The sequence below is a fragment of the Xiphophorus couchianus genome, chromosome 4 (genome assembly GCF_001444195.1).
Source record: "Xiphophorus couchianus chromosome 4, X_couchianus-1.0, whole genome shotgun sequence".
Lineage (NCBI taxonomy): Eukaryota > Metazoa > Chordata > Actinopteri > Cyprinodontiformes > Poeciliidae > Xiphophorus > Xiphophorus couchianus.
In genome coordinates this window covers 10,881,989-10,899,652 of record NC_040231.1, presented here as the reverse complement: position 1 = coordinate 10,899,652, position 17,664 = coordinate 10,881,989, and the positions used below count along the sequence as shown (strand labels likewise).

The following is a 17,664-nucleotide window of genomic DNA, read 5'->3' as shown; positions in this document are numbered from 1 at the left end:
GTTTTAGCTGCCATATTGTTTGCTCTTTTTTTTGTTGTTTACTGTTTGTGTTCATCAGCTGCTGGTAATCAAAATGCTGCTGCGGTTTATGCGATTCTCTGGTTAGCATAACTCTAAATTGCTGCTCTGGAGACATGTTGCTGAGATTTCTTTTTGGCTGTTAATAATTATGCTCTTGTTGCTTTTTAAAAAGTTTCTGCTGTTATTATAATGCTAATGTTTGGTTGATATCATAATATTTGCTCGGTCAGATGGCCATTCAGATGTGGTATTGTACTAGAAGGAGCCAAAGTCCTGTTTTCTGACTCAGATCTATGAATATTCATGTCTGTTAGATTTTGCTGAACTCCTGATTGTCAGATACATTCTGGGGATTTGCTTGGTGTTGTGGCTCCAGTAGTTAAGTGCTTCTGATTTTTTGGTTAATTTTATGTTTGTAGCTGTGGTTATTTAATAATATGCCAATATCTTTTAGTTCTTTTAGATAGGAAGGGCTCTTATGCCATTAGTTTATTCTCTTCAGTTTTAATAGAATTTAGCCAGTTATTTGTTCAAAGTTAAACTTCTAGACAGTCATTCAGTAGTTTGGTGTTCATCACAGTTTTGAGTCGTATTCAGTGTTAGTTGTTGACACTGATTTAATGATACAATTCTGAATATTTTGCAAGTTATTGAACTGACCTTTGACTTTTCGCTAATTTAACCCTTCATGCTATTTTGGTTAGCTATTTTGCTTTTGTATGAAGAATTTTCCTACTGTTAATTTCCATTTTTATACTGGACTAGGAAGGTAAATATATCACATCAGCCCCACCAAGAATTTCTTTCACCAGCTGTCACTCTATGAGCCGGTTCCTAAGCACTGCAGTGGGACTATGTCATCTAAATTTCTTTTCTGTATGTTTGTTAACATGAAAAAAAAAAAAATGTTGCCAAACACATCTGCAAAAAACTCAAAATGCCCCCAGGGAGACTTGTTTCTGATTTTGTTGTGGCCAGTCAAATATTTACTTTCTTGAATAGAAAATTTATATAGGCTATGAGACCAGTGTGAATGCTAAAGAACCATAAGGTTTGGGACTTGACTCAAACTGGAATAAAAGCAATGAAAACAAGAATTTTAGCTGTTTTGTTGTCTTACCATAGCATGGTAGTGTTACATGAACATAATATGTTCCTTATGATGTTGACCTAAACATTTTCACTGACTATAGGATTAACAGTTTGATGATGTTAACCAACTATAAAATACAGTTACCTCTGATGTCAAACCAGAAACAAAGACATACACATAACAGTTTTTTATTGATTAGTTACAGTATATCCTCATTGGCATGAAATAAATGCCAAGTTTACTGTTTGGGTTTCAAAAAGAGTAAGTCAGATAGAAAGACTAAAAGTATATTCCACAATAAAAATATATTATAAGAGCTCAAAACAGATCAATTTTCAATCCTATAGGAACTTAATAGCTGTTTGGCCAGTATCTTCCCTTTGGGTACTAATTTCTTGTTGGGGGTGGTAATATTTTCTAAACTATTTGGAATCTTGACCTATACATTTATTGCTGTATTTAAATCACTAAATGCAGCTAAAGCAGCCTGACATCCTTAAAGCAAGAGTCAACATGACCAACAAAAACAAAGCAATAAACACATAGTTTTTATCAATGATGTAGTATGTAGCTTGTGTTTTTGGAAATATTAATTATAGTAGTAAACATGCAAACAGCATTCTAAAATATGCACAAATGGCTCCTTGTTTGTTTTATTATCATTAACAACTCCAAAACTGATGTGTCTGTGGACTTATAAATGAAACGGGAGAACATTTTTATCAATATTACAATGTGTTCTGAATTGCTCCTTTAACCCTAGACATTGACTGTAGTTTGTACGATAGTCCTCACTTGTGTAGGATGATTCAGTAAACTAATCGATTCTGATCTATCAAAAATGAAGGTATTCAATAAACATGTTTATTGGGATTTATTTTGATTCAGCAAAGCTGCCCTCCAAGTCATTCAAAGACTGTTAGTATTGATTAATTTAGAGCTTGTGTATTCTGATGCATATAGCAGGGTTCTGTGTGACTTTAACAGTGTCTCACTTTGTTGGGGAAATTTTTTGCAAAGAAGGCAAAGCACATTATTTACAGTCCTGGATGCTGGCCCTCACCTGATTTTTAATCTTATAACATGTCCTGGATCAGGAGATAAAGTTGTTGAGAAATACATAATCAAAATGTGATAAAATAAGATGTATAGTAGCACAGTTATTTACCACAACACAGATACTCATTCTCACTGAGTGGCTCCCAGAATTGCTTTACATCAGATCCAAACATCACTAACTCATGTCATCACAACAGCTGAATTCACATGGACGGCCATATGTTCTGACATAATTTAAATGAAGGTTAGATTTATTATCAAGCTAAGCCAAATTATTTGAATTTTTTTTTTTCCACTTCCTCTCTCTTGTCGTCAGTTCCATCTCTGGTATCTTGTAGGAAATCTCTGTCCAATTTCTTTGTCTCTGCTGATTAATAATCTTGTCAGCAATGACTGATAATGAGAAAATAAAATCTCTGATGTAAAACTGTGAACATAATTTTGTTAATGCTTGTTTAGTCTCCCAGACGTGACTTGAGTTTTCTTGCACCCCAACAGTGGAGTATTTTGTGATCTTTGTTTACCATCTGGCCTATATGGCTGGGCAGCACTTTTTTTTTTTTTAAGATCAGAGGGAGATGTAATCTCACCATCTGACAAAGGCTTGCATGTGTGTTATCCTAGAACTCCATATGCTCGTGAGCCCTGATAACATCACAGTTTTTCACCACCACTGGTCAACATGCAAGATGTCACCAAAACTTGCATCCTATCTGGCACCGGAGCAGATACATCCCCTACTGCTGCTCTTTTGTCACACTTCTTAGAAAAAGCAGCTTTGAAGACTGTCAGTTACCCTCTGTTAACAATCCCTATCAGTGTCTTTAAAATCCTTGGATTGGTGTCTCCTTTGGAGTTGGTCTCCCTGTTGCGCAGGCATCAAACATATTATGTTGTTCCACATTTGATAAGACATTAACACTTGTGCCAGATGCATTTGCCAGATATGTTGTGGCAAAACATGAAGCGGCAAACAGTGTGGGAGCGGAAAGACAACAAAAACGATGGACAAAGATGATAAGAGAAAACAGAAAGCAGCAGGACTTGGTCAGATTCAAGCATGATATGGTAATTCTGTTAATAGTTAGATTAGAGAACGGGAATACAGAGAAACACTTTTGAAAGATAATAATCAAATCATAATTGGGATTTAGTCTTATTATATTTAAAGTAATGATGTGCTTCTATAGAAGGGACCTGCTTATGTATTTATCTACTTTTGTAGTTTTTCTTTTACAAATTTTATTAAATTTGCTAAACAAATAAGCTTGCTTTGCTTACCAAAAAAGTATAATAGAGGTGTAACAGTACACGCATTCATCCGGAGCCATCATGACACACACACTTTACCCTACTTTAATCAATTAAAAGACAATTATAATGTCTGAAAGTTTTATGTATCCATCTCTATGTTCAGATTTAAAATGTTCTACAATAGAAAAAATGAAGTATTATTCTGAGTCATGAAAGTACTGTTTATCAAAGTGATAAATGACAGATCAGAACAAATAATCTTGTAACTTATCAAAAAATTGTGTAACTGTAAATGTGGCTGGTTTGAAATCTAACAAGTTATTGCCTTCATGCTGTAGATTGGCTACCTCTAAATATGCCATAAAACATTTATCTTTGGATCAGATAGGGGCATTTTTTATGCACTTGTGTCGAATGCTTTATTGTTGAATTTAACGTTTTATGCTTTGACTTTTTAAAATATCCCTGCAAGTGTTCAGAAATATTTTGCCAAAAATAATCTTTTAGACATTTGATAGCAAAAATGTTGCCTCACTTATGCTTTTTTCCCCCTGCTGTCCTATTGTAGCTACCATAAGCAGGTATAATTTTCTGCAGTTTAAAATGCTTCTATATCCTGAATTTTAACCCAATAGATGGGGTCAAGTCAAGGCTAGAGGACAAAGTAATAGGTCACATGAATAATTTAAATTTTGGTTTAGGATGCTCTCTAATTTGTAAAGCAATTTTGTAGTGAAAGAGACAAGCACAGAAAGGTGTGCCACTTAAAGGAGCCTCACCCCCTGCGCACACACAAATACTGAAAACACACAGCAACTTCCACACTGGACGACAAGATGCATTCACACACAAGAAATGCGAAATTGGTTATGATTGACTTTGCCCCTAGTAAATCCAAGGGACACTGGCCTGCCTCCCTTTCTGAGCTTTTCTAATAATGTTGGTCTTACCTGAACCTTATTGAGAGCATTCGGGTCTTTGCAGCAAATAATGGACAACCTTCATCACATTCATGCCGCTGTTTTCTGTGCCCTCTGCTATAGCCTTGATTATTATTGCTCAATACTATAGACAGTCACTTGAGGGTCACCACAAAATGAGCCACACAGATGATTAACTGGAAATGGAGGGAGCCTGACAGGCCATTTTGAAACTACGGTTGGGGTTTCAATTTGAAGGCAGTATAAATGTTTTGAAGATAATAGTAGTATTTTCTGAATGCCTTCTGAAGCTTCACACAAATCGCATGAGACTTTGTTACAGTGGGAAACTTCAGCACCGAAAAGTTTAGGATTAGCATCCCTAAAAGCTAAAAGTGCGCTTGGTGCATTAATTAAGTTATCAACTCACTATTCCTTAACTGTTTTCTATAGCAGTACTTACACTCATGGATTACACACAGATATTTCTAGGTTACAGCTAATTTGATACTCATTTACACTCATTTAAGATTTTTCATCTTGTTTTTTAGTTCTATTAATTACTCCAAGATTATTGGATGCAAAATAGCAGTATGTTGACAAATGTTGACAGCATTAAAACAATGCTTGAGGTTCACCAGTGAGATATGAAAAGACCCCAGTTCAATATGTCAATAAACATAATATATAAACAAACCAATTTTTTATCACGGTGACCTGGCATTTTCAAGATGTTTATGAAAATGTAAGTCACCGGTCCTCCAGTCTTTCCTTTATTATTTTTTTCCTCTTTTCTTTACCTTAAAAGTCCCCAAGAATTATGCTAGTGATACTGCTTGAAAATCTAAAAGGCACTTTAGCTATAGAAATGATGAAAATGTTGACTTATATTAAAACATTTTAATTTGCACACACTTTTTAGAAACAAAAAATATGGATGGTAAATTTTACCAATAGGCTTAACTGTTATTTAATTTCCTTAGCCATGACATACTGTTGCAGTATTCATAATATCTTATTGGCTGCTTATAAAACTGCATAAATCAATATTTGATTTTAATTGAATTTACACTGGATGAACTGAGCATATCCAAAAGTGTAGAGCTTCTTGATTCCCTTGTGTTTTTGAATGAATGAACAGATTGTGGAGTATGTTTAGAATGGCTGGTTGGGGGACACCATTAAATATGCAATTACTCTGAAATTAGACGACGCTGGTCAGTTGTTAGAGCAACAGAAGATACAATAACTCAAATAATCGCTATAGCTCAAGTGATCAAAAAGCAGAACTCTTTATTTTTGTCCTTTTTAAAAAATTGACAAGAGGCTATAAAAAACTAATCCACGGGAAAAACATTAAAATCTCAATTTATCCTGTGACTGCAGTTTTAATGGCTCGACACATGAAAGGTGATGTCGCTCTCTCTCCATTTTTTTACTATGGAACTTGTGTAATAAGGTGATGGTAGCCTCCTCTCCTCCAAGCAAACATTGCAGATGTGCCAATCAAATTTGTGCATGTGACATTTTGAGATCATGCATGTAGATCATCATGCCACTTTCATTTTTCAACATGAAAGTTGAAAATGTTCTGCTTTTGTCGCCGTTGCTGCCGCGTTCTGTATGATGAGTTTCAACCCGGACCGGCAATGATGTTCACCTGTCATTTGTCACTCCCCATTTGTCAAACCCATTAGAACTTTGTCTATATTAATTATGAACTTTGTCCATGTTAATTATGATGGAAATGTAGTGATTAAAACAGTATGTCGACACATTTGGTGCACACATCACGGACTGTTTTCTTCACACACACATACAACCTGTAAATTTTATCTGCCATTATTTATCTATAATCCATTCCCTAACATTCTTGTATATTCTGTATAATCTGTATAATCTGTGCATATAGCTCCCATATTTATATTTATACACAATATCTATATCTCTTGCTATAACCCCTTATAGTCCATAGATACATAGTCTTGTACATCTGTAAATAAATATTTATATCTCGTAGAGCACTTCTGGATAGATGCAAACTACATCTCGTTGCTTGTACTTGTGACAGTGCAATGACAATAAAGTTGAATTCTATTCTATTATATAATCCTTAAAACTCGGAAATTTGAAAGCAGAGAGACTCTATTCTGCATAATGCATCTCCTGAAAAGTGACAAAAAACTGTTAATTCAACATTAAGCAGGCATATCATACAAAAATAATATCAGCTAAGCTGCACTGACTGAGATCTCGAATGCAACCCCCCCCCCCCCCCAAAAAACAGAAGAAATACATGAACAGATCCTGCATATCATTCCAAAATAAAATGTTGAAGGAAATCTACTGGAGGAAAAGAGGATACAACTAAATGAATCTGCACAAAAGCAGTAATATGTGAGTCACAATGATCATCAGCATGTAAAACACTCAAACAACATAGCTGAATGCAGAAAGGATGAAAGGTGAGATTTTGGAGCATTTTATTTGATTGGGAGCAAATAACTCAATCACTGTGATGAATGTGACTAAAACTTTAATTGTAACTTGATTTGAGTTTTTGTACAGTTCAAATGAGAATAATGACTGTAGGTGGGAATAACTATACAGTCTGAATAGTGCCATACTGATTGTGATGCTCTAAAGACATATATAAGATAATATATGGGTCATTTCAAATAGCTGACCAAAGGCAATAACCCTTTCAGCTTTTAATAGAAGTGGCAGATGGAATAATAGTACTGTAGATTGACAAACGGGCTGTAATTAACTAAAAGTAGTAAAATGTAAAATTATACTGGTCTTGGGACATTTAAATATATTTCGTAATTTTTTTTCAATAACTTCAGAATTTTTTTTAGAAATTTCAAAATAGTAGACTCTCGTGTTAAACATAACCTTTTCATTTTAACTTAATAAATTATAAAGTTCAAAATTAATTTTTAAAAGTCATGAAACTGTACATCATACCATAGAATAGCTGTACAGCTTTGTGGATTCGTGGGTATTACAGCATGTGTGCGTGTTTGCGTGCGGCGCGCCCGTGTGTAACTAACCAATTTTGTGTGTTCATTGTCCTCTAAATGGTAGCACAGCCGAGTCTATCTACACTGAGTAAACGCACAGGGAGTTTCTCTACACAAGCCTGCCAACTCTTCTCAGCCAGCCCCAATGGGTTATCAAAGCAGACACTTGGCAACCTACTTTCCGAAGCAAAGCATCTGCCCATTCAGAGGCAATGGGGCTAATGTCAGACTCTATCATTCTTACGTTCAAAATGACCTTGGCATCAGCATGCACCACAGAAACTGATGCATAGGTTTTAAGAACAAGAGGGAGACAATATAACTGCAGATCAATTCAAGTTGCAACATAGGTCTTTGTGACAGCCATTACTAAAAGAGAGTCACCTTCAGTGCAGAGTGTGCAGAGGTGGCCATTACCTCTTTAAGAGGTTGGTTATTGATATTCTGTTCGGTTTGGATATGCTTGCTTACATTGCAAGTTTTGGTATGGTGCATCCAATTGAAAAATGTGCAAGTCAAGAGAGTTATGTAGACAAGACGTAACTTTGGACATATGGCATCTCATACGTCAGTCTAGCACCTGAAGAGCACAGAAGTCATGACAACAGACAGGCATATCCTTATGATATATTTCCAATCTATGCAGAAAATAGCTATAATAAATATATAAAAGGTGTATTTACGTAGATTGTGACTGGTAATGGCTCGTCTTTGTTTTCAAGTAACCAATCCATCTTCCAGAAAACTACATTTACATTCACAACTTCAGTAAACTGTTGTCATAAGAGAAGCACTGCTATGAATCTTGTCAAAGCAAGATTTTCATATCGTCATATCTATATTGAATATGTAGCAAAATGACAGAATTAAAAGATGACCCATCACAGCTGTATTTGTCTGTGAGTTTTTCCTTAGGGTGAGAAAATTTACAGTGGTGTTCTTCAGTCTGAAAAAGACTTAGCAAAGAATATTTTGATTTGTTTGTGCCCCTTTATATGACTCTTTCACTGCTGTCTGGTATTTAGAGTACCGGACAGCCAAGAGTACAAAAAATGTATCCGCTCCCTTTTGTGTCATATTTTAGCAGAATAATTCTGACGTCTTTTCTTTTGCCAGCTCACCTAAATGTTTCAGAGAAGTAAAGGTCAGGCAAAGGTAAATAGTTTACTGCTTGGTTTTTTGATGACAAAGCAGTTGCTGTGAGATGCAAATGATGAGACAAGATTGGATTAAATTGTAGTTTTTTGAAACCTATTGCTGATTTGAAAGCTGCTCCTCATGAGAACGTCCTTTTGGATCTTCTGCATTTCCCTCAAAGGCCCTCTTTCTAATTCTGAGGGCCATGCTCGCTATTCCAACTCCTAATTTGCCAAATTTGATTATTGTAAAAATAAACACATTTATGCAAACATGTCTCAATTTGAACAGAAACTGAAATAGAAGGCTAAGTAACTTATTTACACAGTTTGTCAGCAAAAAAGTTTATTTAGGGGTCAGTTACACTTTGAGTTGACTCACTGACACCAATATGGTTCTCCATACTGCAGGCACATTTCTATCAATATCTACATGTTGATTAGGGATCAAAAAATTATGATGACCAGGTGATGGTCATCATAATTTTTTTTAATTTTTTTAAATTTTTTTAGATTTTTTAAATTCTTAGTAAGAATTTACTTACTAAGTAAGTAAATTCTTACTTGTATCAAATGGAAAGCCTATCATAAAAAATATTTTGAAAGAATTTTAGAACAAAATTTTGATTTTTCTTTTTCTGACTTTTTAAATTTTCTCCAATGCAGTTACAAAGCCATAATGCTTTTCAATGGCTATACCTTTTAGATCTGTGTGTTTCTTCATGCAACTTCAAATCTGACTATATAAAAAATGAGGTAATATCAAATGGTGAACACATGATGGGCGGTGTGTTGTTGCGTGCTGAGTAGGCGAACTTGAACTCAAACTTGCTTGCAATCCTTTCATAGCTGCAAGCAGATCTTGTTTATATTTTACTTATCTTGTGTCGATTAAGTCCTTTTTGGTGATGGAAGCAGTAAGTTGGGAAGTTTTTTGTGGACGGTTGCATCTAAGGAGGAGAAAAAGTGTAAGATTTTATTACTTTCTGTGGTCTCTATTTTATGAAATAACCTTGCTGAAAACACTCACAAAACACCAAAAGCACTCCAGGTTTCCTAATTGAGTTATGCCCCTGAAGAAAACACAAAAAGCCATGCAGCTCTCAAATTAGTTGTCACTTTTTCAAATCTAGCCAGTAGAGCATGTGGTTCCTTCTCATGTCATGCAGCTTGTTTACATATTTCTTTCATAATTTACTTATATCTTGATCACAGTAAATAAACCAGGCTTATAGGTTAAATGACTCGCATATACAGAAGGTTAAGCTTGGAGTTAAAACAAGTCAAAAATTTCCTTTTTCAACTTTTTCAGTTTTGAATCACAGCACCCAATGATTTTTTCAAAAGCTTGTGGTTCTGCAGTTTTTCCAGCAACAGTTCAAATGCTATCTTGTTCTTAGTGTAGACTTTCATAAAAATTTTAACATAAACATCTTTTTAGTTTTTGAGTGTACAGTTTTTAAAATTGTCTTTTTTAACAAGCAAAATGCTTTGGTCATCATTTTGTTTAAAGATACTGAGTTAAGCAATCATTATTAATTGTGCAAATAGAGCCAAAGTGAGTAGTTGATGTAAAGTAATCAACTGCTCAGGAACTTATTTGCATATATCACCTGGATTAGCCAGGAAATCTGAGAAGTGAGCCACACTAAATGTTTTGTATTTCTCCTCCGTGCTAACATCCAGTGGCTCCTTTGCAACAGCTCCCCAGTGTCTCGGGCCCCGTCCCATGCTACACCAGCAATCTGTTTTAAATGAACTGTTTATGTTCCTCTGACACCTTTGGTGTTATTTTAATGGCCCTGAAACCACAGAGCAATATCGTCAAGGATTATTATACCTTTAAATCACCTTTGAGAACCTATCTGAGTGCATAGGAAGTCCATTAATCATCTGTGCCAGCGTGCGGCTCAAATTAAAGACCGAGCATTGCACTTACAGACGTAGAAAAGAAAAACACTGCATTTTTAACACAGGTTCCTTTTCTTTTATTCTGAAACACATATTCTGCTATTCTTTGCAACTTTTTAAGTCACAAATTGGCATGGCAACTTACATAGATTATAGGATGATTCTACATCAGAAATAAAAGAATAAAAAAACACGATAAAGTCAGATCTGGCAACCTTTTGTGAGCTGAAAACTTAAAGTTAACATTAGAGGATGTTGCCAATACTTCAATATTTTCAAGTCTTCAACATAATCAAGATGATATTCCATCATCTATGTAAATGCTGGCACTATGGTAGCTTTGTAATGAAATGAAAACAGTTAGAAAGGAGAAGTCTCACTTAAGCGGCCCTTTAGAGAAACGAGCAGCAGCCTAGAAGCTTACACAGACAGAGTACATGTATGCAACTCATACGGCAGTTGCTGTAGGACAAAATAATAATTTCTCAAATGATCTACAATCTATGTTTTTTTGTAATAATTTATTTTCTAGAAACATGTTAAATTCATTATTTCCTTACCTGGTAAATGAATAAACAAAAGTCTAAAATGCAGCCGTCGATACCTCTCAACAGCACGAGCTTACTGGATTTTAATTTGCCTCAAAAAATGGGACTTTGGAGAGACATCATGAGCAAAGAGCCTTGATGGAAGACAGAGCCAACCGCAGTTAGCCAATCAATAAATCAGCCAAAAGGAACAGCATGCCAACATCCCTTTAATTGCCTGATCTTCTCTGAATGAATCAGGTTTTGCCTAAAGCTTTAACGAGGTGCTGAATTTCACTGCAGGGATTGTAACACAGGCAATTAAAACGCAGACATAGCCAGGCCCAGGTGGACTGAAAAAGTGAAAAATAAAAGATGGAGGGAGCAAGAGTACAACACAGTATAAGTGATAGACATAACTAGGGTCCTTAACACATTGGTGTAGAATTCTGAGAAACATAGAAGCCCAAAAGTGAAGAAAAAACAAAAAACGCTGCACCCTACCATCTTTACATGGATTTCTTCTTTTAAACAAAGCAGGGTTGTTGCTTTGTTTAAATGTTGTCCATTTAATACTGTTTTGTTTTGCAGAATCTTCTAGTTCCCAATTACCAGTCCCATAAGAACTGTATCATATCTCATTTGTCTCAGTGTTTGGTCTTCCAGGAATGCTGTTTTGACTTGTCTTACAAGGGTAGATACGATAAAAAGGGAGTCAAAATAAATTAGGCTACTGTAAGCTTTTGTCAGGATTTCCCTGGAGACAAGACTGAGACTTTAAGATTCCATGGCCAATGAACATCAGTGGGGCGAACTGGAATGAAAGAGAAATTTAATATAATATATATATTTTTTTTAATAGAAATTTGAGGTCTTTAATAAAAAATAAAAAATATATATATTCATTGCTAAAATGCAATGAATGAGATTAAAGTACCCAAAGATTATGATAGAAGATGAATGAATGAATCATAAGGTGCTTTCACAGACAAAATCACAAGGTGATGTACATATTAAAATTTGTACATCATAAAAACCTCATGACATAATAATCATAAAAAGATTATCTTGATGGACTGAAAACGTGAAAAGGAAAAAAAACAACACGACATAAAAATATACTAATGCCAGTATAAAACCCTACACAAATGCATGACTAAATAGATGTGCTCTTATTTGTTATTATTTTAAAGAATCTAGTCAATCAACCAAGCAAAAAAGTGTGAGAAGGCCATTCGTCAACTTGAGCTTGGGTCTCCTTGAGTTATCAGTCTTCAGTGTGGAATAAATATTTTTTTTATTTTGTGCACAGAGAGAACAAGAAATCAATGTTTCATTGAAAGGAAGTAAGCAAAACTTTGTTTCATTAGCACCTCTCCACTTTTCAAAATGTTCCCCACAAAAAAGAACCATCCAAAAATCTTGCAAAAAAGCTATTTAACTGCTTTCAAAAAGTATTCAGAGTCCAAACCTTAAGGAAATAAGAGCAGACTTTACAGGGGTTTATAGCTTGGAGAGATCGGTCTCCTCAAGTCCAAAAGGTTGGTGTGGCAAATCAATAGTGGCCTCTACTTCAATGTTTGCAAAAAACATACTACAGCCTGTCCATGTAGAGCTCTATAGGTTAAGTTAAAAAAAAAAAAACATACTGGTAAAGCTGCAGGACAAGTTTTTGTTGGAAAAATATTTGTTCATTACTATTATTTTATGTTCATTTGCATTTATTTATTACATTTATCTGATTTATTATTTACTAATTTATTCAGTTTTAGGTTCTTATATTTACAGAACATACTATGGCGTTTAGATAACGTGACGTATATAGTGAAATTTGCATATGACTCTTCATGGCATGTGGGAACGCTAAGTTCACAAGTTCATTTCCTGTTATAGACAAGGACTGTCTGAAGTAAAGGAGTCATTGTCTAGGGGTTTTGCGGAGCTCAAAATTCACCCACCTGCCACCCTACTTTTCTTTTACATGCATATAAGCTACAGTAGATCAGTTCCTGTATGAGTTAGAGAATGGTTGTGACCTACCAATTCTGTGTAACTTATTGCATTTTCTCTGTGCCGGCGAACAAAATCTAAAGAGATTAATTCTTGGTTGTTCTTTTTGGCAATAAATTATCCAACACTTGTATAAAAGTATGTTATTTTTTTTTGTTGTTGTTTTTTTACATATGTCTTAGAACTTTCACTGTTCTATGACAGTATAATTTGAGACAGATACAGTGTGAAGAAATCTAGCTCTTCAGCCTCTACCCTGTGGTCCTTCTGCTATCTGCAGAAATGCACCGCTTGCTCAGAATCACTCAATAAGAGCCAGGAGGAAGATCTTGGCACTGTCAATCACCATCGTCTATGCCAGGGGTGGGCAACTCCAGGCCTCGAGGGCCAGTCTCCTGCAACTTTTAGATGTATCTCTACTTCAACACACCTGAGTCAAATAATGAGGTCATTAGCAGGACTCTGGAGAACTTGAATGCACTTAGGAGGTGATTCAGCTATTTGATTCAAGTGTGTTGGACCAGGGAGACATCTAAGGGTTGCAGGACACCGGCTCTCAAGGACCAGAATTGCCCATCACTGGTCTATGCAGTGCTCACACCTTTTTCCTTGTGTTCTGCCTGGAACACGCAGGGTAGCTAGCATGGCTACTGGTGGCAGCGGGCAGCATTGCATACGCAAGCAGGGTTGACAGTTCTTCTAAGGCCCTCATCCTGGCTTGAATGTCTTGTCTGTGAAGTAAAGGAAACCAAACTGAAACAAGACAAAGCATTAAAGCAAACCAAATTAGACCAAACCAAATTTGTGGATTATCTTCCATGTGGAGCAGTCAGGCTTAAATAGTCAGTGAAGACCTTCCATTGTATTAAAAGTGTGACCCATGTGCGAATTAATTTCAGCACTACTGTTTACAGATGTTGCCGTATGTGTGCTGCTACATACCATTTTGTAAAAATTTTATATCAAGTCTAAACATTCGGAAGAAGCAAATATTTTGTTTTTGGTGGCTCAGTGATTATCCTGGCAGCAAAAAGACTTCCATATAACATACAGACATCTCCTTCATGTTCTCTCTTCTCTCTCTTGTGTGCATCTCTCTCAGAGATTTTCTGAACAAAGTTGCTTAACAGCTGTTCTTTGTCTGCTTTCACGGGTGTACAGCCTCACTTTGCTCGCTTGTGTAATCCATGTACCAATCCGGCTCTTGTTTCCACTGTGTCCCACTGTTAGACATGCCTTGTTTCTCTTATGCTCCTTTGTCGCCAGTTTTGTGACACCATTGTTATTTTCACATTCCCTTTCATTTCAGCTTTTCATTTTTGCTTACATATACTACATCTCCCTTTATTTCCCAGCCTCATTTCTATCTCCTCTGCCTCTGCCTGTGCCCTTATTTAAGACACTCCCTCCCAACCCTCAGTGTCTAATAACTCAGTAATGACATAGCTGCCCTGGAGAGCCCCAAGCTATCAGCTTTCATGGCTCTAATTGTTTTTCTACTCTGCTGTTACCTGTAAGACTACTGTTGAGTGAATACAAATTGACCACAGAAGGTAACAACACTGAGCACTGATCCAAGACTAATCTTACACATCCTTGGTGGATGTAGTCATAAGAGGAAGCTAATAACACAATTTGTGTGTCTGTGGGTGTGATCTTAAGGACTGGAAAAAAAAAAACCTGTCATCTCAAGTCTTTATTGCCTTCTTATCTTTGTGTGTACTGTGACATACCTCGTTCTATTCTTCTCCAGCTCCAACCCCTTTCTTACTTCTCTCCTCCAGACTTCCATTCTCCAGTTGTCACCATTCCTAATAGTGAGGGATTAACATTTAATATACTCCCTTGTCAAGGATTATGGACGAGGTGACACATTTTCATTTGGAGGTCTCTCAATCAAAAACAAGCATGCAAGCACAACAGATTGCATTATTTGAGCTGGGATTACTGTAAAGGGAAAAATAATCTCAAATGATACAATTATGTTTCATGTAAGCTGCTTTTTATTCTGTTGTGCATCAAATGGTTTAAAGTATTTTATTCAGATTCCTTTGTACATGTTAAATTCTCAAAACCCTCCTGCATTAAATCATAGTTCTTTCTACAGGTGTGACAAAATGTTGATTTGTCTCTAGAAATAGACAGAAATATGTTATATACTTTTATTGTGTAAAACTAACAGAGAACCCCACTGAATAACATACTGTATATCATTGTCTTCCTTCCTTTGTGTGTCTCTCCTTATTTTCCCTGTCTTAGATCAGCACTGGTGTCAGGCTGCATAACAACGTCTAACAGCCTCTTGACACATCAAGCATGGATTTCACACCAGTTTTTGCAGATAACCACACCACAACAAAACCAGCCAAAGTGCTACCTTATGTGGGCCAAAGGCTAATTAGCTGGCCTTCAGCCACTGTCAGTGACTGGCAGAACCTGAGGATAATCAGAGGCTGTCAAGCAGCTTCCAGTTACCAGTACTGGTCAAAGAGAATCATTGTAGTTGCTCTGAATTAAGACTTTAAGTTTCTTTACACCCTCCTTTTTTATTTTTCTTAGGAGTAATTTATAGGAGTAATTTTTTTCTTGTACCCCTCCAGGGGGTCTTTTGTGGGCTCTAGTGTCCCTTATATGAAAGTAAGCTGACAGGAAAGGGGGAGGACATGCGGCAAACATCGCCGGATCCGGGAGTCGAACCCGCGACAGCCGCCTCGAGGACTCAAGGCCTCCAAACATGGGTCGCGCTATCCCCTACGCCACCACAGCACGCCCTTATAGGAGTAAAATCTAAAACAGTTTATTTTTCTTTTGCAAGTTCTGTCACAAACCGTCTACTCCAAAGCATCCTCCGTGTTGTCTTCAAACCATTTCTGGACAATAAATGTTCTCCAAAGCCGTAGTTCTGAAATGTATGCTTACTTCGTATGAAAAATAACTAAAATCAAGTGTGTGTAAAATTACTAAAACAGCATGTTTTCTTACTGGAAGGAAAAAATACACAAAGTTTTGCTCGTATCTTGTCCGAGGGTGAGGGAGACCAGTATAAAACGGGATAAAAGAGGAATAATGTCCCAGCATGTCTCAAAAACATAATAATAACAGCCTAATGTATCCTTCTAAAACATGAGCCTTGGAACAAAAGCTTATGAAATCTGTATTTCTCTTGTCAGAGATGTCACATTTTAATGAAGAACGCAATACAAATGATGAGACGTGGCAATAGCTAAAATGTATTTCCATTAGCAGACCTCCTCAGTGAACTCTGCATTTTGTATGTGAGATGTGTGTGAGCTCAAAGTGACAAACAGGTAAATGGTGAGTGGAAAAAAACCCATTTATACATATATATATATATATATATATTTGCACATGTAAAAGTACTCACACAGTCTACATGTAACCTTTAAAATATGTAGAACGCATGTGTTTGCTCTCAGAAACCCCTCTGATATACTTAATCCTACATCCAAAGTCCAGTTAATTTTTGGAGTCTATCTACCACATGTAACAGTGGTAGCTGCTGCCCCCACCCTCGATAACAGGATTTTCCTCCATCAGAGTTGTTTTATCATGACTCAAGCTGTATTACAGGGAGATTAGAGAGAGGCTTGGAGAGTGAGCCATGAATCCTCCTGCAGATTGAATAGAGTGAAGTTGTCTATACATAGCTTCAGTCTTCTCTGCCTAAGAAAATAGTTAATCAAATCTGCCTATTGTATGAAATGACAGCACATTTTTAAACACACAACTTAACAGGTTATGCCAAAAATTAGCACTGAGCTTTTTTATTTGTAAAAACTTTACTTGGATCCAGTAGATAATATTCTGGAGTATAGGAGATCAAATGTTTTTGGAGTAAAATTTATTTTCTGCAATGTTGTGTCTGTCCGACTTGGTAAATATTTTTTGTGATAAGAATTCCAGAACCCACAGAATTTTATATTTTAGAGTTCTGCAAGGGAGACGAAGTTCTTGCTGTGTTTAGTTTAGGAATGTAACTTCATACTTTCAAATGTACATAACCAGTTGTCTAAGTAATGTGTATCTTTGCTGATTTAATGCAGGAGCTAGGAGACACTATCTTCTCTGCTTTGGATTTTTGGTGAATTTAATCATTTACATTTTGCTGTTAGTTGAATTTGCAGAATTTTGCAGCCCACATTGTTGCACTCATTTCTGCAGTCACAGCAATGCCCTAGCAAGGTGCGACGGAAGAGACAGACTGAAATTTCATATTAGGTGTGAAAGTAAGGACTAAGCTACCGTACTGAAATGCACTACTGATAAGGACATACTGAACTTTGTCAAGTCATTTCTATTAATAAGTGCAAAATATGAAATCTGTGCAGAGAAATCCTACTCAAATATCTTATTTCCAAGGTTGTAAATGTTTCTTTCAGAGACGTGATTAGTTTTGATAATACTGGATGAAAATGAAAGAGGGCTCCAAAGTAAAGTCAAAATATATACTTAAGTAACTCTGGCTTGAACCAAAAAAAAACAGCCAATAATTTTCTATACAAACACAGATGTAGAGAACAAAATTAAAAATACAACCTTCCTTTAGCATTATTTTTAACCCTGAGAACTATATTCCAATTGACTTGATTTGACGGTCTTTGTACTGTCCATCATCTTTTAGGTTTTCCTCAGAAGTTCTTAGTGAGCTAAATTTTTTGCAACACATAATATATAAAGTTTGGTTTT

At 36.0% G+C, this 17,664-nt stretch overlaps 1 long non-coding RNA gene across 1 annotated transcript in view; it reads left to right on the top strand.

Annotated features, from left to right (window-relative positions):
- Nucleotides 1–17,664, top strand: part of LOC114142647 (uncharacterized) — a 37,214-nt gene that overhangs the window by 158 nt on the left and 19,392 nt on the right. The window lies entirely within an intron of this gene.